A 22,489-nucleotide genomic window follows, 5' to 3' on the forward strand; every position below is an offset into this window, starting at 1 on the left:
CATTTAAAGTAGCTGTGATAAAACCTCTACTGAAAAAACCCACCCTCGATCCTGAGGTCTTAGCCAACTATAGACCTATATCTAACCTTCCCTTTCTCTCCAAGATCCTTGAGAAAGTAGTCGCTAATCAGTTATGTGATTTTCTACATAGCAATAGCTTATTTGAGGACTTTCAGTCAGGATTTAGAAAGCATCATAGCACAGAGACGGCACTGGTGAAAATTACTAACGACCTTCTAACTGCATCAGACAAAGGACTTGTCTCCGTACTTGTCTTATTAGATCTTAGTGCTGCATTCGATACTATTGACCATACCATCCTCTTACAGAGACTGGAACATTTAGTTGGCATTAAAGGAATCGCACTAAACTGGTTTAAGTCCTACTTCTCTGATCGATCGCAATTTGTTAATGTTAACAATAAACCCTCCAATTACGCTAAAATTAACCATGGCGTTCCTCAAGGCTCAGTGCTTGGACCAATTCTATTCTCCTTATATATGTTTCCTCTAGGCAATATTATTAGGAAACACTCAATTAACTTTCACTGTTATGCGGATGACACCCAATTATATCTGTCAATCAAGCCAGACGAAACCAGCCAGCTAGCTAAACTTCAAGCTTGCATTAAAGATATAAAATCATGGATGGCCTACAATTTCCTGATGTTAAACTCAAACAAAACCGAAGTTATTGTGCTGGGCCCGAAACACCTACGAACCTCATTAGCCGAAGATATAATTACTCTGGATGGCATTGCCCTGGCCTCCAGTACTACTGTCAGAAATCTAGGAGTTATTTTTGATCAGGATCTATCCTTTAACGCCCATCTAAAACTAACCTCTAGAACAGCCTTTTTTCACCTTCGTAACATTGCTAATATTAGGAACATCCTATCTCAAAACGATGCAGAAAAACTAGTCCATGCATTCGTTACTTCCAGGCTGGACTACTGTAATTCCTTATTATCAGGATGCTCAAATAAGTCCCTTAAGACTCTCCAGCTGATCCAGAATGCTGCAGCGCGTGTTCTGACAAGAACTAAGAAAAGAGATCATATTTCTCCTGTATTAGCTTCTCTCCATTGGCTTCCTGTAAAATCCAGGATTGAATTTAAAATCCTTCTTCTGACCTATAAAGCTCTAAATGGTCAAGCTCCTTCATATCTTGAGGACCTCTTAGTACCTTATTGTCCCACTAGAGCACTACGCTCCCAGAATGCAGAGTTACCTGTGGTTCCTAGAGTCTCTAAAAGTAGAATGGGAGGCAGAGCCTTCAGCTATCAGGCTCCTCTCCTGTGGAACCAGCTCCCAATCTGGGTTCGGGGGGCAGACACCGTCGCTACATTTAAGACTAAACTGAAAACTCTCCTCTTTGATAAAGCTTATAGTTAGGGAGTGAGGAGTTGCAGTGAACGCCTAGACCGGCGGGGCAGGGTGCATAGCTGCAGACACAGCACCCCTGCTTTTCTCTGCTTCTCTTTACAGTCATCAGATTTACCTATCGTATAATCAATAATATAGTGCCTCTCCTAGTTATGCTGTTATAATTCTAGACTGCCGAGGAAGTTCCTTCTTATGACACGCTCTTTTCTTTTGTTTCCTTTTATGCACATCCTGTCTCAGAAGTGCTTGTTACTCACCTAGCTCTGGGGAGTTTACTCCCTGGAGTCCTTATGTTTCTTCTTCGCCCAGAACATCGCCTCGGATTAGGGTGACACCAAGACCTGGGTCTTGGGTGCAGCTGTGGCTATGGACCTGCTACACCCTGCTACGCTCTGTCTACGTCCTGCTGCGTCCACCGCGTCCACCCATGCTCTGCTGTGCCATGCTACATCCTGTACTGTCATAACCCCAACCGTCAGACACCGCCCACCAAGAGTCTGGGTCTGCCGAGGTTTCTTCCTAAAAGGGAGTTTTTCCTCGCCACTGTCGCAATAGCCACTGCTAATGCTTGCTCTTGGGGGAACTATTGGAATTGTTGGGGCTTTATAGAGTGTGGTCTAGACCTACTCTATCTGTAAAGTGTCTCGAGATAACTCTTGTTATGATTTGATACTATAAATAAAATTGAATTGAATTGAATGATTTAGTGTCTTTGAGCCATTAGGTGTCCCAAAACCAGCCAAGATTTGTCATTAAAATGCAGTATTTCTACTTTCAAACCCAACATTTGACCACATGATCCACTGATTTATTAGCATAGTTTTGCACAGCGCTTTTATATGCATACCTCTATTGATTCTCTTCTCTTTTTTTACACCCCAAATAGTATTTTGTTTTACCTTAGGTAAACCATATGCTGGTGTAGTGTATTTCAGTACCCTCATGGCACCTCCTCAAAACACCCCTTCCTCACTCTGAAGTGCTCCCTCCTTTGACAGGAAGTCTCCCTCTAGTGGCTTCAGCTAGTGATGGGTCAACTGACTCTTTTACGCGAGTCAGTTCAACCGGACGGTCGTAGGTTGGCCTACCGAGTTAATAGATTCGGTCACCGGTTCGCGTGTTCGTATGTGATATAATACTTTCCCCTTGGTAATGTAGCCTATAAATTTCCATGAACACAATTCTAAAATGTACGAGACATAAAGGCTTCTGGGATCGGTTGATAACTCAAACTTGCCGAGAACCTAGACACCCGTTTGATTACATAGACTCATGCATTAGGCACAGTTACGGTCTCGTTCAGTAGCCTGGTGTGCGGTCTCCTCATGACAGCCTACCTACCATGTAACAAACATCAAACACAAACAACTTAACATAACTACCAAGATAACATGACGTGTATTTGTATGTGATGTACTTCCCCATCGATAATGTGTGAATTACCATGAAAACAATCATCTAAGATGCACCAGAAACAAGGCTTGGTTAATAACTAAAACTTGTCGAGAACCAAGACACCGCTTGATTACATTAGACTCGAGCGGCCGGTTGCACGGTTACATTCGGTCTCGTTCAGTAGACTGGTGCGCGGTCTAGGCCATTTCCTGATTGATTCTACCACCACCACTACAGTGGAGGCGCTAATGAGCTAGATTACTACACACACAGTAGCAGTCTAGCAGAAGAATACCAGCTACACACAACGGCACGAATGCATGGATGTATTAAGAGAACAGGAGTGAGTCGGTTCATTGACGTATGGCACTCAATTCTCCCTCAGTGACACGAGTCGGGTTAATTAACTGGCTCTTCGGTCAGTTCGTCAACACTAGCTCCAGCTAACTGCAAAGCATCACCAGCTGTCTGTTATCCATTTATGCTTAAATTTGTTGGCAAAAATTTAAACAAGGTTAAATGGTAAGGATCATAAGTACTAGTAGCAGATTAATACATAATAAAAATATCATTAGTTGCAGTCCAATGCAAAATAGTTTTAAAAAAAAAACAACTCCACCTCAACCAGTTACAACAGTAAAAACCTGCTTTTACATTAATGCATTATTAATAATAAACCTCATGTTATAATATACATCAGTCATAGGGAACATTTTTCTTGCATTGAGTACTTTTATTTTCAATTCATTCACTTTTATTATCAATTCATTATACCTACATACTTTTACTAAATTATAAATGCAAATATCCATATAACTAGACCTAATTTAAAGAGTGTTTTCGTATAAGTAGCTTTATGCAGTAAATCGGGCCATAAGAATTTGGCCAGTAGCTTCTAGCTTTCTAACAAATGTGGTGCAAAAGATATCCTAGGGGACCCATAAAAATATGATCAGCAACTACAAGGTAAACGCCACCAGCTAATGAGCTACCACAGGCAGTATGATATGCAGTAAACTGCAAGTGAGAAAGGTTAAATTGTACTGTAAACACACAAGCTACAAGGCTACAACCAACATATGAAAAGTCATAATAACAACACCATTGATAAACACCCACTAACACAGTAAAGGTAGGTGTAAGTGTGTTAAATGGTCAACAGTTGTCAGTTAAGACCATGATGAATAAACTACACAGTTACCTGAAGTACCTTCATGTTACAGTATGCTTAAATATACATGTGATACAATTCTAATCTTACCAGGGCAGGTTGGATAATAGTCCAGGCAAAGTAACTCATTTTGCAGCCAAAAATAGAACTAATTGTAAAAGATTTTTTTCAGCATAGATCAGATTTTCATCATTTCTATAAGGTGTCCAGAACAACATACTAAAAGTCCTAAGAAATCCTAGTTGAGGAAATATCTTTAATTCTCATCAATCCAAGATGTGTGCCAGTAAGGCCAGACAACAATAATCCTCAATGGGGCTATTTTTTCCCTTTACTCCTATCAAAATAAAACTTTATACAGTGAAAGTATCCATGAAAAGTAAAAAAAATTGTATTACAAGTTTCTTTGAAAATGAATTTTAGTATGCAAATGAGCTATACACTAATTGAATATAGGCTACCCAAAATATACCCGCATAGGCTTGATTTTTTCCTTTACTCCTACCACAATAAAACTTTACACAATGAAAGTCTACATGAAAAGTAAACAAGGAAAGGAAAACAAACAATGGTTCTTGGTTTATCTCAGTGATAAACTTGAGAGGGCTGGGTGTGTCACAGACCATGCAAAGCACGATGCAGATGTGCTCATTGTCCAAACTGCCATAGCCTCTGCCAGAACAAAAGACACAGTCTTAGTAGGTGATGACACAGACTTGTTAGTACTCTTGTTGCATCATGCTGATCTGAATGCACAGGAGCTGTTTCTGGCACCAGAACCAAAGAAAGCAACAAAAAACAAGACGGATATGGTGCATAAAGCAGATGAAGGAGTTACTTGGTCCCAAGGTGTGTGAAAATCTCCTCTTTATCCATGCCATTTTAGGCTGTGATTCTACGTCTCGTCTATTTGGCATAGGAAAGGGAATTGCACTGAAAAAAGTAAAGAATGACACTAGCTTTCTCAAACAAGCTAAGGTGTTCAGCCAGTCACAGGAAAATGTGGGAAAAGGCATCATCATTGCAGCAGGTGAAAAAGCTCTAGTATCACTGTATGGGGGCGAAAAAGTTGAATCACTGGATATGCTGAGATACAGGCGATTCTGTGATAAAGTAACTCAGAACTCTGGATTTAAAAAAAAAAACTAAAAACTAAAAAAAAACTAAAATAAATAAAAAACACCAAAAAAAAAAAAACTCCCCTGTTGTTGCTACCTTGTCGTGGTGGGGAGGCTTGTGTGCCTCCGTGACCCTGAAGACTATACTGGTGGGGGTTATACCCCTGGCAGGTACTACCAAGCCAGGCAGTTTTCAGGTTAGAGGCCAGTCTAAAAGCAGCATTGCTATCACCCATTGGCAGTAGGATGATTGGATGAAGATTGGGCCGATGTATTTGTCATACATATGAATGGTGTTTCTGCCTATGCAAATTAGGACATATTCAATAAGTGTGGAGCTCATGTGCATATTCAAATTAATTTCAAAAGAAACTTGTAATACAAAAAAAGTTACTTTTCATGTATACTTTTTATTTTGATAGGAGTAAAGGAAAAAAATAGCCCCATTGGGGTGTATTGTTGCCTGGCCTTATTGGCACACACCTCGGATTGATGAGAATTTAACATATTTCCTCAATTAGGATTTCTTAGGACTTTTAGTATGTTGTTCTGGACACCTCATAGAAATGATGTAAGCTGCAAAAAAATCTTATACAATTAGTCTGTTGTAAAAGGCTACTTTGCCTGGACTATAACTACTGGACTAACCTAAAGCTTTCTCCTTCTGTCTGCAGTCTTGAAGCAACACCATCATCGGCAGCTGAGTCTGATTGCCGCTTCATGTTGAATATACTTGTGTACAGTATATAGTAATGTTTGAATAAATGTTATAATAAAGATACACGTTTTGTTAATGTCTTTTTAGAGCTTGTATACCTAACGAGTTATTAAAACAGGTAGTATCTGAACATAATTATTCAGATAGAAGTTTCAGTTTCCTGTGTCCAGGTCATAATTTGATGGAAAAATAGACATTGAAAAACACCCAAAAACTTAAAGACACAGACAAACCAGTTAATTTAATGCATTTATTTTTTGAATGCCAAGCTCTAATATAGCAAATAATCTATTCAACATCTCTCTTTGGTCTCTGTCTCCCTGCTTGTCTTTTGCTTTCCCTCTCCTCCTCCTCATCTCTCCCTTCTGGTGATGCTAGTGCAGCCTCCGTTTGTTCCTTAGTCCCTGTTAAAAGACAGCAAACACAAGAAAAAGATGTTTACCGTTATGAATGCTATAACGTAACATTACGGAGTGTTATACTTTTTACATGGGAAACTACTCATACATTTTAGCTTTCATTTAACGTTGCTAGTGAAGTTAACAAGGTGCAGCTTTACCTCCCATCCTACAGCTACAACTGATAAACACACTAATTTCTAAATCTCTGCTGACGTTACGCATATACAGTAACGGCTTATGAAAGAGATGAAAATGCCACCGGACATTACACTTTACAAACACAAATGGCCCAAAAGACAGCAACCCAGCTAGCTAGCTAACAGTCTAATGTTAAATGCTAGGTTCAGTTAGCTAGCTTAACGTTAGCTCGGGTGTATCTATCTAATTATAATAGCAATTTGTACCAGCATTAAAGCGTTAAGCTTTACATTGATGTAACATTAACGATAATAACAAATGTACGGCACACACTAAAGATACTTGCATTTAAATGATTATTTCGCCGTCAGCGATCCCGCTCCCTCCTCTACTCCCTCACTGCGGAAATCACCATAGCAACAAGTTCTGACACACACACACCTCCTATCATGGAGACTCTTTACTGTAGGCCGTGTTGTCCTCTCTTTTCAGGACATGTCAAACAGCAGATTTACTGTTAGCCAGTGTTATTCGGATGTGCACCAAGTAGTAGGCACACTGTCAAAAGTTCTTGCGGAATTTTCTAGTTATTTATTACAATTCATCAACTCTTTGTTCTTAACTTTCATTTAAACTACAACATGTCAGATTTCATAAAGTCTTTGTTGAGTCTTTAAATCTCCCTCTGTAGAGTAACTACTAACTATAGTAGAACTATAGTCACACAGAAATTCAGGTGTTTGTGTGTGAAAAGCTGCAGTTTCTCATGGAGCGTTGCCAACACAGACACACAAAATACATCAAAACGTGTATAATGATCGGGAATGGTGTGCTATGACTTTTCTAAGAGACAAAAAATAGAGATTTCATCCGATCAACTTCAAATTTGGTCTGTGCCATCTTAAGACGTTAAAGATGAAAAGTTATTAAAAGAAAAACTTTTCGTCAGAGGGCGTGGCCGTGGCGGGCGGCCATTTTGTGCGTTTCGAGTGTGGAGAACAGAAGGCGAGGAGGCTAATAGGTGAAGTGCAGTTAGGATAGCACGAGGGGAGAGGTATGAGGGGACAGCTCTTGAAGTCATTCTTCTCTTTGGTGATCACTCTCTGCTGTTTGGGGAGCCTGCTGACCACTTTCATCTGGTACATGGTTGACAACAAGTAAGTGTGTCACTTTCTGTCACTTTGAGTGTGAAATGACTTGTGTGAGAAAAGAAAAAGAGGCTGTATGTGTGAATACGTCACATAAGGCACCATGTCTATCTGTGCTTCAATTTTTTGATTCCTCTCCCAATACTTAGCAATCTAAGAGTTAAGATACTAGAGGAGAATTTGGTAATTAATTTGGAAAAGTTCACTTAACCGACAAGTTTATTTGTTTTAAAAATGGTGTTAAGACAATGTTTTGTGTTGTTTTTTTATTGTTTCATTAAAAATCAAACATGAAAGGTGTGGTGGAGCAAATGGAGCAACCACACCCATAACATGTTAGACTATAGTTCCTTGTTATGATATGAAGCAAAGACAAATCAGAGCCAATTTGATCACGTTTTATTAGAGCCTGAGCGCCGACAGCGGCGAAGGCCCTATTGAAACTGAAGGAATTATTATTCTTTCTTTCTTCCGGCAAATGAATTGCCTTTTTGAGGGCCTTAACATACTCAAAAACTCTTCAAAATTGGTGGTCGCATCAACCCTGGTGAAAATGTACGTATTCTAAGGGTTTTGGGAATAGGCACAAAAAAATGGCTCGCTAGCGCCCCCTACAAAAAAACAAAAATTGAGCCCCTGCAGTACGTTTAACGTAGACTAACGAAACGTGGTACACATATGTAGTATTTCAAGATGTACAAAAAACGTCATTGGAGCCATACCCTAAAGCCAACAGGAAGTCCGCCATTTTGAATTGAAAGTTCGAAATTAGTGCAATTTTGGCCATTTCCATATATCGTACTTTAACAAACTCCTCCTACAACAGGAAATCAACCTTATATGACAAACATCATCCGATTTACATTAAACTTTTAATGTGTGGTCTACATGTGATACTGAGCCGCCCCCTATACATTAACCACGCCCACTTACTCAGGCCACGCTCCCTTTCATAACATTTAAACCGTTTAAGGTAGTGTCTTGTGTGAGGTGTCATTGAACTCAGCAGAGAGTTTCTTTTTGATTGGTGATGGTTTGACCCGCCCCCTATTCTGTAGCCAGGCCCCTTTTTATAACTTATGACCCGTTTGATGTAGACCCTTCTGTGAGGTATCATTGAACTCAGCAGAGAGTTCCTTATTCATTGGTAAAGGTTTGCCCCGACGCCCCCTTTCACAGCTAATGAACTGTATGACGTAGAGTCTTGTGTGAGGTATCATTGAATTCCACAGGGAGTTCCCTTTTTATTGGTGACGATTTGTAGTATCTGAGTGCTAATGTACGGTCGAAAGGAGCGGCATCTGAGAGGAGCGAGGGCCCGTCCAACGCTGCTTGTAGCTTTAATTACTGGTATTTACTCAACTGTCCTATTTCTCTGGTGTTCGCCCCACAGCAATGCGGAACCTCACAGACCGCCTCCTCACAAGAAAAGCCGCCCTCGGCCCTCTGTAAAGGCTGCAGGTGAGAGTGAACACCATCACTGTTTCTCCTTAAATGGCCTTTTTGTTTATGCCTTCATCAGATCAATTCATGTCAGAGCTACAGGGAATACACACCTGACTGTGTGTGTGTGTGTGTGTGTGTGTGTGTGTGTGTGTGTGTGTGTGTCACACAGGGAGGTCATTGATAAAGTACAACAGCGTTACTCTCAACCCTGGAAGAAGCAGGAAGACAATTACCAAAAGTTCAGGTAAAAAAAACGTCATCCTATCAAAGTAAAAAAAATATATTATTTTGAATTTTGTGAACAAAATCCCCCAAAACAAAGCAAAATAAATTGCAAATAATTGTGATCTTCAGTGTCCATAGTCCATTTAGGCAGGACTTCTATACTTCGTCTATACGTTGTCACAGTCCGAAGATGTCTGAGTATGATTTAAAAGGTAGTTCAATTAATCTGTATAATCCAGTACCTGTCCTGTAGACCCGTTCACAATTTGGTGTGGGGGAAGCTGGATTTTACATTTTTAATTTTTTTAAATAATTACTAATTCGCTGTCTGACATTATTTATATTTTTGTATATCAAATAATAAGGAAAATAGCAAAAAGGGTTATGGATAGGTTCAAATATAGCCTACTAAAAATGAACTGTTATAGCTGTGCAGCACCTCTGGTCCTAACCTGATTGGGTAGATGAGACACTTACATCACTCTAGGTCCTATAGGAGAATACACTTGGAATAGATGACTCACGAAGGGAGAAGGTGTTGGGTTAACAGTTGACAATTTTAATGCTTGTCACCATGAATCAACAACGTTTACATTATTCACAGACAATACTGTATGTATACCAAAAAAAAATAGAGCTCTTAATTAAAATAATAAACAAAATAATTAGGTCCCTTTGAGTTGGGTGTTCCAACTCTATTGCTCCTCTGTATTGAGGAGGAAATGTTCAATCTCCAAGAGAGCGAGTTCAGTCTTGGGGGGAAATATTCGGATGTGTGTGTTCAATGTCAAGTTCTTATACTACTACCCGGGTAGGTTAGTGCTTTTCTTATCTGTGTCAGAATGAATTAATCTGCAAATCCAAGTCCTCTGTGGCAGGTCTGTGTTGGGCCACACCATATCCAACACCATCCACAGATCTGCTGGGTAAGGCTCGCCATCCTTCAGTTCGTCAGTATATCTGGTATTCAACAAAAAAACCAACCTGCACAAATAGTGCAGACTTGTAAGTTATCTGATTCTACTCTGACTACATCAACTTCTTAATCAAAACAAGTATAGACTTATACAAAATTAATTGTCCTGTATCACAACAATTAACATTTTAATTACAAAGAATGAATTACTTATCATTAATTACCATATATCATGGTATTTTAATAAACAATGAATTATTTATCTTTTTAAACCACGTTTCTTAGTAAACATTTCTCTTTTTATACATTTTTAATATTTTACATTTTAAACATGAAAAGTGAATATAATTATTCCTTCACTTCACTAAACAAGTGCATTTTAACAACCAGAATTAATTAAATCACATTTAAAGTGGATTCATTCTGCTAATCAATGTGCTTTAGCAGCAACAAAATAAGTGAAATGCTCCTTTAAGATTTCACCACCATGTCTGTATTGCCTTGCTAATAGAGTTGAGCCGGATACTCAGCTGAAACGAGTATCCGGTACGGATAAAGCACTTTTGCCGAGTACGAGTATTATACGAGTAATACGAGTCAATATCTGTGCTCGGATTGAATAAAAATCCTCATTGGGTAGTTGACTGTGTCTGCATTCTGTAATAGGCTAATCGTCACAGCGCCCCTCCCCTACACACATACAGATTTATTGTGTTGCTGTGTCCAGCTCTGCTCACTCACACACAGAACTGTCTCTCCCTCTCTGTCTCTCCCTCAGTCACTCAGGTTCGCGGGTCTTTTCCGTTAACGTTAGGGTTTCTTCAGCTTCAGGTTTGTTTTTTACTTCGGTTTGTAGTACTTACTTATTAACCAGTAGAGTTCTGGTAAACGTGGGGTTTGTTCAGACGTGGTGCTTGGTAGAATGCGACTCGCGTTGCGTCTCTGCCTGTCGGATATTTTTTTTCTTTTTTAAACCGTCAGCTGGCTCTAAACAGATCTGAAAAACAGCGTCGGACTATTTGATCCGTAGAACACAGTCCCCCCGCCCCCCTCTCTCTCTTTCTCTCTCTCTCTCTCTCTCTGTCTCTCTCTTACTCACTCACACACACTCACACACACACTCACACACACAAAACATTTGGAAAACCTTCACATAACTCTGTTTGGTTTTATAGCAAAAGTATCAGAATTTAAACAGCATTTATCATTTATTTTCTCCTCACAGTGGCTAGCAAAACAACATATTATCATGTGCCACGTGCAGCTACTCACAGGAGTTCAAAGACATTTATAACTCGACAGGAATTGTATCCAATAGATTCACAGCTCGCGACCTAATAAAAGAGCAACTTATCAACACCAAAACAATTTAATATAACTGGATTAATCAAGGTTTTATGGCATTTTATACCAGGAAATGCTCCATTCGCTTGTAGCTGCGCATCTGCCTGCTCGTCTAGGTGTTGCCTTCAAAAGTGACCCCCCACTACAAAAGTGGGGACTTCAGGTATCGCTCACTGCTTATTACAGTCACACTGTGCCAAACACACTCTGCTGGAGAAACCATGTAACTGCATCTCTAAATCACTTTACCAAGTATGCTACTAAACCCACACAAGTAGTAGCCCTATATTTCATATGGGTTACACCCTCCCCTCTTAACTCTGCATGAGTCCCTTCATGCTCTGATTTGTGGACTACGGGGGAACCATCATAGTGACTAATAGTATCAACAGCTTTATTAAAGCCCTCTAAGAGACTTTTTGCAAAGGAGATTAAGGGTTTCCCCATCTGGTAGTCGTGAAAGCGCTCAGGAGGTCTCCGCGACCTTTCAGATTTTCGTGTAGTCATGTTTGGGTCATTTGTCTCTTCAACTGTAATATCACTTTCTTTATCAGCTGTATCACTGCTTGGTTTGTTGTTCAGCTGCTGGGTTTTGTCAACAGCTTCTCCATTTCCAGTGTTCTCCTGATTCCTAGGATATACATCTCCGTCATCCTCAGCAGTAGCTGGATTTCCATTTGTCATATCCGGTAGAGTGACATCCTCTTCAGTAGGGAGTTGCTCAGCCATGTTCTCTGGTTTAAGGGATATTTCAACAGGCTCCGCAAGCAATACAGGAGGACTACCAGCAGAAAGTTCATCCTGAGGCTGAGGAATCAAGGGCATGGCTGATGAGCAGTTATCCTCTGCTGTTGGGGTTACAGTGGGTTGCTGTCTCCTTGGGATTTCATAAATTTGAACAACTCTTTCCTCAGGGAGGGCAGACAACTCGGTAGGACAGAAATAAGAGTCATCCTCAAGGAGCTGAGGTTGGCTGCGCCTGGTTCTTGGCCGGCGGATCTTTGGCTCGGCCTGCTCAGGTTCCTCTTCTTCAGTCAGGTTACCACAAGGGAGCAGGTGGTCCCTGTGTAGGGTTCAGACGGGACTGTCTCCATTTATGGGCTGTACCGTGTAAACAGGTAGGTCTCTCATCCTTTTCAGAACTTTGTACACAGTGGACTCCCACTTATCTGCAAGTTTGTGTTTGTTCCTCAAGCGCAAGTTCCTTACTAACACTTGGTCACCTTCCTTTAGCGTTGACTCTCTTACTGCCTTGTCAAATCGACGTTTGTTCCTTTCAGCAACCTTTTGGGAGTTCCTGGTTGCAATCTAATAACTCTCTTCAAGACGGGCTCTCAGGTTTTTCACATACTGAGAATGAGTTTTAGGAGCACCATCTTTAACTGGCAAACCAAATGCAATGTCCACTGGTAGCCTAGGCTGGTGCCCAAACATCAACTCATATGGGGTGAACCCGGTGACATTGTTCTTGGTGCAGTTATAGGCATGGGTTAGTGGTTTTACATAGTCACGCCAGTGACTTTTCTCTTTGTCTTTTAAGGTTCCCAGCATGCCTAGGAGAGTTCGGTTGAACCTCTCAACCGGGTTTCCTCTCGGATGGTAAGGACTTGTGCATATTTTAGTAATACCAGCGAGGGTGCAGAGTTCTTGGATGAGTTGAGACTCAAAGTCTCTGCCCTGATCACTTAGTAGACGCTCTGGAAACCCATAGTGCACCAAAAACTGTTCCCAAAGACACTTGGAAACTGTTGTAGCCTTCTGATCTTTTGTTGGAATGGCTACGGCATACTTGGTAAAGTGATCAGTTATGACTAAGATGTCTTTGGCGTTGCTACTGTCGGGCTCCAAGGAGAGATAATCCATGCATACCAGTTCCATGGGACGAGTTGTTTGGATATTCACAAGCAGTGCTGATTTTTCAGGTGGTGTTTTTCTCCTAACACAGCGTCCACATGATTTGATCTTGTTCTGTACATCCATGGCCATCTTAGGCTAATAAAATCTTGAACGGACCAAGTCGAGGGTTCTATCCAAACCCATGTGCCCCATATCTTCGTGGAGACACGTGAGAATGGTAGACTTAAGAGACTTGGGAACCACAAGCTGGTAAGTGGTGTCACCTTCTGATTTACGAGTTCTGTAGAGAAGACCATTTCTCAACTCCAACTGTTTCCACTCCTTGAGCATCAGCTTGAGCTCTAAGGAATCAGGAACGAGGTTTGCTTCAATTCCAGATTCCAATAAGTTGACAACTTGCCCAATGACTGGGTCAGACCTCTGATGTTGTTGGAGTTCTGCTTCACTGTATGTAGGTATGGTAGAACAACCTAGCTCTTCCGCTTCTCCATAGATGTCTGGCACGGCCTCTGCATTAAGTGCAAGTGACTCTACTAGGGTGATAGAGGGCAGGTCATCATCAGTTTCACCTAGGAGGTGGCGGTTGCACAAAATAGTGACTGAGTCAGCCGGTAGATACTGTTGGTCTAGACAGGAAGAGAGGTGGTGGGAAGCAAACTGTTTAATTCGCTTTCTCTCCTCAAGAGAAGCATGGTCTTCGGGCAAAGCGTCATGAGGTCGTCTAGAAAGGCTGTCCGTGTCTTGGTTGCTCTTCCCAGCACGATACTTTATGTTGAAGTTGAAAGTGGAAAGAGCAGCGAGCCATCGGTAACTGGTCGCATCAAGTTTGGCGGATTTCAAGATATACGTTAAAGGGTTGTTATCCGTTACAACTGTGAATGTGTTTCTGTATAGATAATCCTGAAACTTCTTTACGACGGACCACTTCAGTGCTAGGAATTCTAGCTTGTGGGCTGGGTACCGCTTTTCACTGGGTGAAAGCCCTCTGCTTGCATATGCGATAACTCGCATATCACCATCCTGTTCTTGGTAAAGGGCGGCACCTAAACCATTAGTACTTGCATCCGTGTGGAGGACATAAGGGAGTTTTGGATTGGCAAATCCAAGTACAGGAGAGGAGGTGAGTTTGGCTATGATTGTCTCAAATCCTTCTTGGCAAGCGGGTGTCCACCGGTCGGCAAAGGGTTCCTTGGGGTTTACCCCTCAGGGCAAGGTGTTACTTTTCTGCCCTTCCTGTAAGGTGGGTAGGGTTTGGTTATCTTGGAATAGTCCTTTACAAACTGACGATAGTATCCTGCGAAACCAAGGAACGATTTGAGTGAGTGATGAGACACTTACATCACTCTAGGTCCTATAGGAGAATACACTTGGAATAGATGACTCACGAAGGGAGTAAGTGTTGGGTTAACAGTTGACAATTTTAATGCTTGTCACCATGAATCAACAACGTTTACAGCATTCACAGACAATACTGTATGTATACCAAAATAAAATAGTATATAACTATAACTAATAATAAACAAAAGAATTAGGTCCCTTTGAGTTGGGTGTTCCAACTCTATTGCTCCTCTGTATTGAGGAGGAAATGTTCAATCTCCAAGAGAGCGAGTTCAGTCTTGGGGGGAAATATTCGTATGTGTGTGTTCAATGTCAAGTTCTAATACTACTACCCGGGTAGGTTAGTGCTTTTCTTATCTGTGTCAGAATGAATGAATCTGCAAATCCAAGTCCTCTGTGGCAGGTCTTTATGGCTGGCCACACCATATCCAACACCGTCCACAGATCTGCTGGGTAAGGCTCGCCATCCTTCAGTTCGTCAGTATATCTGGTACTCAACAAAAAAACCAACCTGCACAAATAGTGCAGACTTGTAAGTTATCTGATTCTACTCTGACTACATCAACTTCTTAATCAAAACAAGTATAGACTTATACAAAATGAATTGTCTTGTATCACAACAATTAACATTTTAACTGCAAAGAATGAATTACTTATCATTAATTACCATATATCATGGTATTTTAATAAACAATGAATTATTTATCTTTTTAAACCACGTTTCTTAGTAAACATTTCTCTTTTTATACATTTTTAATATTTTACATTTTAAACATGAAAATAAAATAAGTAAAATGCTCAAAATAAGTGAAATGCTCCTTTAAGGTTTCACCACCATGTCTGTATTGCTTTGCTAACCAGAACTAGCAATTAGCTTGCCGATTATCATAACATTTAACAGTTTATCACCAACCAACTAGCAATATGAATTAGCCACTAGAATTAGCATCGTAGCTAGCGATTAGCGATCTATTTTACACATTAAAACAATGGCACAATGCTACGGAGCCCCCCTGGTCCCACTTTGTCAGAAAAATTAATTATAACTATCTCGTGGCCTCAAGATACTATCTCGTGGCCTCAAGATAGTAACTCGTGGCCTCAAGATACTATCTCGTGGCCTCAAGATAGCTATCTCGTGGCCTCAAGATACTATCTCGTGGCCTCAAGATAGTAACTTGTGGCCTCAAGATAGCTATCTCGTGGCCTCAAGATACTATCTCGTGGCCTCAAGATAGTAACTCGTGGCCTCAAGATAGTATCTCGTGGCCTCAAGATAGCTATCTTGTGGCCTCAAGATAATAACTCGTGGCCTCAAGATAGTATCTCGTGGCCTCAAGATAAGTGGGATAAGGAGAATGCACAATGGAGCAGCTTTTCTCCCCAAAAATGTGAAACACTTCAATAATTAATGAACCAGTCTGCACACTCCACTATAGGCTAACTTAAAATCAGAATCAGAAATACTTTATTGATCTTTATTGATGCTATTGATAACCCGGGGGACAATTCTTGTGTCACAGTTGATGTGCACATCAAGACATTTAAAGGAATATAAATAATAATAGAAGTTGGTAAATAAACAAGTATATACATGTAAAAAGTATAAATATAGGCTACAAAATATGAAGAAGAATTATAAAGGACTATGGATATTCAGCCTACAAGATTTCTTCTGGTGTCAAGCGCCCGGCCCTGCCGGGCGTGACCCGCTCCGGTGACAGTGGCAGGTGAGGAGTTTGACTGGGGCGGTACACCTGTCAAACGGTAATGCAGGTGTCCTAAGGCGAGCTCAGGGAGGACCTTCCCCGGTCCAAAAACTTGGAAGAAAATCCCACCGAAGCACCCTTCACTTTACCCCAGGGAAGGTGCACCATAAGCAGGCAGAGGTCTGACACTTCCCCCTAGCTGGTTCCCTCCGAAGTTTCCCTCAGGATAGCTGGCGCTCAGAGTCTCGCAGTTTTATCTGGTAAAGCAAATGATTAGAGGTCTTGGGGCCGAAACGATCTCAACCTATTCTCAAACTTTAAATGGGTAAGAAGCCCGGCTCACTCTCCCAGCCACCTTCTGCACGATTTCGGAAACCCAGTTTTTGAAAACATAGGCCTCCAGAGAACTGCACCGAGGAGTCTCGGGGCAGTGAGACCGACCCCTGGAGACCACGGCCGGACACTTTTGACAGCTTTTACCGTAACGCAGCTGCGGTTGTCCAACACTTTCCACTGACCGATTTGCAAACGTGACCTGCCATCGGAGGGCCTCCGCCGGCCGGATTAATGCCGGTGTTCGGCGAGATAGTATCTTGAGGCTACGAGGTAGTATCTTGAGGCCGCGCGATAGCTATCTTGAGGCCACGAGTTACTATCTTGAGGCCACGAGATAGTATCTTGAGGCCACGAGATAGCTATCTTGAGGCCACGAGTTACTATCTTGAGGCCACGAGATAGTATCTTGAGGCCAAGAGATACTATCTTGAGGCCAAGAGATACTATCTTGAGGCCACGAGTTACTATCTTGAGGCCACGAGATAGTATCTTGAGGCCACAATCTTTTTATGGAATTAAAATCCTTAAAAAACATTTATTTATAACCTAAACAAACTCCCCAGTCAATTAACTCTTAATGATTTTGGAAAATTATGAAGCCTTCTGTTTACCAACACTCCTGACCATCTTGTATGTTTGTCCTTGTGGACCCCCAGATCTCTGCTGAGCAGCAAGTGCCATGGTTTTGACAAGGCCATCATTACCCAGGCCAACACTCCAGTGGGATCAAAGCTTGTGTATGACGGAGAAAAGAAGAGGACCCTCCAGGTCACCCCAGAGATTTTCAGCACCTTTGTAAAAGTATGTTGTTTGCATTCATTGTGTCATCCGATTCTTTATTATTGTGTGAATGCTGATTCAGCAGCATTCACAGTATTGCTATTTAATTCTTTATTGTGTGAATGATGCAGTACACAATTCAACTTTCCTCTTCCATACATTTTTTGGTCTTCTCTAACTTCTGCATACGTTTAGCTTCAAAAACCATTCAAATATCAAAATGTTGAAGGACATTTATGCTTGTATTCAACTTTTTTCTACTATTTATACTTTTTTTTCCTTTACATTGAAAGTCAATGGAGCAATCTTAAAATCCTATTTAGGCTTCTTTCACTTCGAAATGCTACTCCTTCTACATAATTTCAACTACAGACGTCATTCAAACTTTACAAAAACCTTCAGCTATTGCAGTAGGATTCAGCTTTTTGATATCCTTTACAGTTTTTGTGTTATCGCTGTTTATGTTTAGTGCTTCTTTCAGGCTTTTTCTGCGTTTATAATGAGTGTGTATTGCGTGACTTTTTGTGTGAAGTTTGCATGTTCTTCCAGACTTTCTTTGAGATACTACACTATGACTTTTTTTCAACATACTACAGTATGAGTATTTTATCACTTTTTATCAACATGCTATACTATGACTTTTTAGAATAGGGTGACCAGACGTCACCGGTTTCCGGGGACAGTACCTGGAGCTGTCCCCGGTTTTCACTGTGACTGACAGACCCAAAATTGGAATGAAAGAAAGAAAACATTGACCAAACGTATAGTCGCACACCCTACACACGCAGGCTCAAGACAGCCAGAGCAAGCACTGCTCAGAGCTCAACTTCGGTAAAGTTAAAAAGATATTCACAGTTTCGAACTTCCGGGATCAATTACTCTACAGCGAAATGTTATTAAATCACAAAGACGCATCTTTCCTACCGTAGTAAGGTAAACAACGAGCTACAAACTCATTTTCATCAAAACGAGCCGTCCTCCAACCTGGAGAAATAACATTGGTCTCTACGAGCAGCCGGCGGTGAGACGGCGGCAAGACGAATGCTTAGGGACCGTCTACAAACTACAACACCGAAAAGAGATACAACAACAATATTTATAAATGTAATAATTAAATAAGGTAGTGTCTCCAAACTTATCTCAATTATAACTTCTCTCCTGCTAGTTGTACTACAGCACTCACTTTAAAAAAAATAAGCATATTCATAATTTTGGGGAATATTTTTTGCCATACATCTTTTTTTAAATATATGTCATAATTACAAAGAAGCATGTCTCCAAAACTACTCCACACATAGAACCCCCCCCCCCCATGCTGGTTGTCTGAATTTCTTTTCAAAGTGCACCAGACTGATGCATTTAAATGTTCAAATAGACAATTTTCTTACAGGGGAGCATGCCCATGGACCCCCCTAGGGGGGCTTGTGCCCCAGTGCAGCTCTAGGTCTAGTGGCCCCTGTTTTAAGTTTACAAAGATAAAAACATTACCTGTTTTGGAGGTATTTACGCTTCTGAGCTGAAAATGTCCCCAGATTTTGTCTCAGAAATCTGGTCACCTTATTTTAGGAGTATGCTGACTATGTGACTGGGTACATAAGCACTTGTGTCGACAACATCGTGCCCACCATACAAGTCAGAAAGTTTACCAACCAGAAGCCCTGGATAAACAGTCAGCCTCATGCTGCGTGCTCACTCCATTGCATTTAGATCAGGCAATGAGACGTAGTAGAAAGCTGCGAAGTATGGACTGAAAAAAAAACATCACAGCAGCCAAAAGGCAGTACAGAGAGAAGCTGAATGGCTTCTACTCTACTGCTGACTCCAGGCGGGTGTGGCAAGGCCTGCATCATATTACAGACTACAGGACCATCACCAGCACCATCAGCTCCACAGACAGACTGCCGGATGACCTCTCTCTCCAAGTTGTGGAACGTCTGCAGATCCGCTCCGGAACAGCGGCGGAGTCATTAGGTTTCAATTAAAGTCAATGTGTGTATTTCCACTGACTGCAGAATGGCTGCGTTCCGACTCTGGCACAGCTCCGGTGATCCGCAGCCCTCCGGAGAAGATACGCAGAGCTTCTATTTTTGCCGGACGCCGGAGAGCTCCGCAGCAATTCAGCACAGGGCAGATAGTGCTAGACAGGAAGTCGAGCACAGAAGCAAAATAAAACATCCGGTGAATTTTCAAAATAAAATACACCATGCTCACGGCGGATCATATTTCCCTGCACTACACCTTGAAAACACAGCACAGAGTTGTTTCCCCTCTACTCCTCTGGATGGAAACAAACTGGTTTTGGTTTTGTGGTTCTATTCTACGTGAATTCGCAAGATCTCGTGGGTCCTCGTGACTACAGCTGTCAGTCAGGGCCGCAGCCGTACCGCAACAAATCCGGACCTGGTGGGTATTGACGGACGGTGGAGCACGCAGCCGATACGCAGCAGAGCCGGTCCGCAGACGTTCCGCATTCGATGGGAATAAAGGGTGACAGAGCATGTGCTAACGAGCTGGCTGATGTTCTCACCCACATCTTCAACCTTTCCCTCAACCTTTTTTAGACATACTATAATATTACTTTTTTACCACTTTTTTCAACTTAATATACAATGACTATTTTATCACTTTTTTTGAGGTTACTATGACTTTTTTGTCTTTTTTTGACACAATATACCATGACTTTTTTCGACATGCTATATTATGACTTTTTTGGACAAACTATATTATGACTTTTTTTTATGACTTTTTCAACATAACTACTTTGACTTTTTCCAACATACTATATTATGACTTTTTATGATGTTTTTCACTATACTATGACTTATTTCATCACTTTTTTCGACATACTACTATACTATGACTTTTTAATCATTTATTTGGACTTACTATATTATGACTTTTTTGACATGCTGCACTATGACTTTTTTTTTATCACTTTTTTAGACATACCATGCTATGACTTTTTTTTAAATCAGTTTTTGTTATACTATGACAATTTTCAACATACTATATTATGAAATGTTATGACTTTTTTCAACATACCATAGGCCTACTATCACTTTTTTTGGACATACTATACTATGACTTTTTTTTATAACTTTTTATGACATACTATGCCCTGATATTTTTTGACATGCTATACTATGACTTTTTAATGATTTTTTCCAAAATATTATAACATTTTATTTGGTCATAAACAGAAAAAGATTTACCAGGGTGTCTGGTGCTGGAATCAAACCGGGGCATCTGTGATTAGAAGGGAGCCTTAAAGGTCCAATATGTAATATATTTCCTGTAATAAATCCAAAAAATGACCCCAATGCGTCATCAGATATTAAGGAAACATGCTAAGTTGAAATACTGTTTTCTGACAACAATGCTAATGCCAGTATTTTCTCCTTTAGAAATTTCCTTTCCTTTCTGTTTGTGTTTTGGCCTGTGTGTTGTTGCTGCCCAGTTTGACAGCCAGGCCGGGTTGCCAGATATACCTGTAAAAACATAAACTCAGCGCGCTACAGCTGTAACTAGTACAGCCATGAAAGCAGCAAACAAACGTACGGGATCAACGGCGATAGATTCCCGACCTAAAAAAAAACGGCATGTTTCTAACAGTTGCGTGCCCAGAGACGTAACAAACCCCGGGTAAATGTAAATATTAGAGATGTGTTTGAACGATGGAGACAGCTTAGAGTAAGGTGACCAGATTTCTGAGACAAAATCTGGGGACATTTTCAGCTCAGATGCGTAAATACCTCCAAAACAGGTAATGTTTTTATCTTTGTAAACTTAAAACGGGGACACTGCCCAGGGGTGTTACTAGACCTAGAGCTGCACTGGGGCACAAGCCCCACTAGGGAGGTCCATGGGCATGCTCCCCTGTAAGAAAATGTTGTCTATTTTAACGTTTAAATGCATCAATCTGGTGCACTTTAAAAAGAAATTCAGACTTCAGGTCTATGTGTGGAGTAGTTTTGGAGACATGCCTCTTTGTAATTATGACATACATTTAAAAAGAAATGTATGGCAAAAATTATTCCCCAAAATTATGAATATGCTTTTTTTTTTAAAGTGAGTGCTGTAGTACAACTAGCAGGAGAGAAGTCATAATTGAGGTAAGTTTGGAGACACTACCTTATTTAATCATTAAATTAATAAATGTTGTTGTATCTCTTTTCGGTGTTGTAGTTTGTAGACGGTCCCTAAGCACTCGTCTTACTGTCGTCTCACCGCTGGCTGCTCGAAGAGACCAGTGTTGTTTCCCTAGGTTGGAGGACGGCTCATTTTGATGAAAATGAGTTTGTAGCTCGTTGTTTACCTTACTATGGTAGGAAAGATGCGTCGTTTGTGATTTAATAACATTTCGCTGTAGAGTAAATGATCCCGGAAGTTCGAATCTGTGAATACCTTTCTAACTTTACCGAAGAAGTCTGAGCAGTGCTTGCTCTGGCTTTCTTGAGCCTGCGTGTGTAGGGTGTGCGTTTGGTCAATGTTTTCTTTCTTTCGTTCCAATTTCGGGTCTGTCAGTCACAGTGAAAACCGGGGACATTTCCGGGGACAGCTCCAGCCAGGGACAGGTCACCGAAACCGGGGACTGTCACCGGATACCGGGATACCGGGGACGCCTGGTCATCCAAGCTTAGAGCCCAAAAGGACGCCAAATTGGCTAATTTCCTTCTGAACAGGTAAGCATTAGCTTCAGGCTAATCTATCACAGCTACTAGGGACGGGCATTTTATGTAATTTCAACATCCGTGTAGCCTACTCACATTGAATTATATAGCTAGAGTACCCGAGTTGGTTACTCGCAAAATCAATTGAGACACAGCCAGTAAAGTGATAACCTTATGAGACCGTCCTGAGGCCTGTACTACGAATCAAGATCAACATGTCCAGAATTTCTTTCAGTTATCCGGCTTCACCTAACCTAACAACCGCGGTCCCGCATAACCTGTATCACGACGCTGGTTATCAACTAGTTCAATCAACCCAGGGTTTCCCAATCCAGCGGCGCGCGCGTTCACATAAAAGAGGCGGTGTTTGCGCACCACGACCAATCGCAAACAT

At 41.1% G+C, this 22,489-nt stretch overlaps 1 pseudogene; it reads left to right on the forward strand.

Moving 5' to 3' along the window:
• LOC116063878 overlaps positions 1–22,489 on the forward strand; it is a 41,185-nt pseudogene that overhangs the window by 10,975 nt on the left and 7,721 nt on the right.

This window comes from Sander lucioperca, chromosome 21 (genome assembly GCF_008315115.2).
Source record: "Sander lucioperca isolate FBNREF2018 chromosome 21, SLUC_FBN_1.2, whole genome shotgun sequence".
In the NCBI taxonomy this organism is placed as follows: Eukaryota; Metazoa; Chordata; class Actinopteri; order Perciformes; family Percidae; genus Sander; species Sander lucioperca.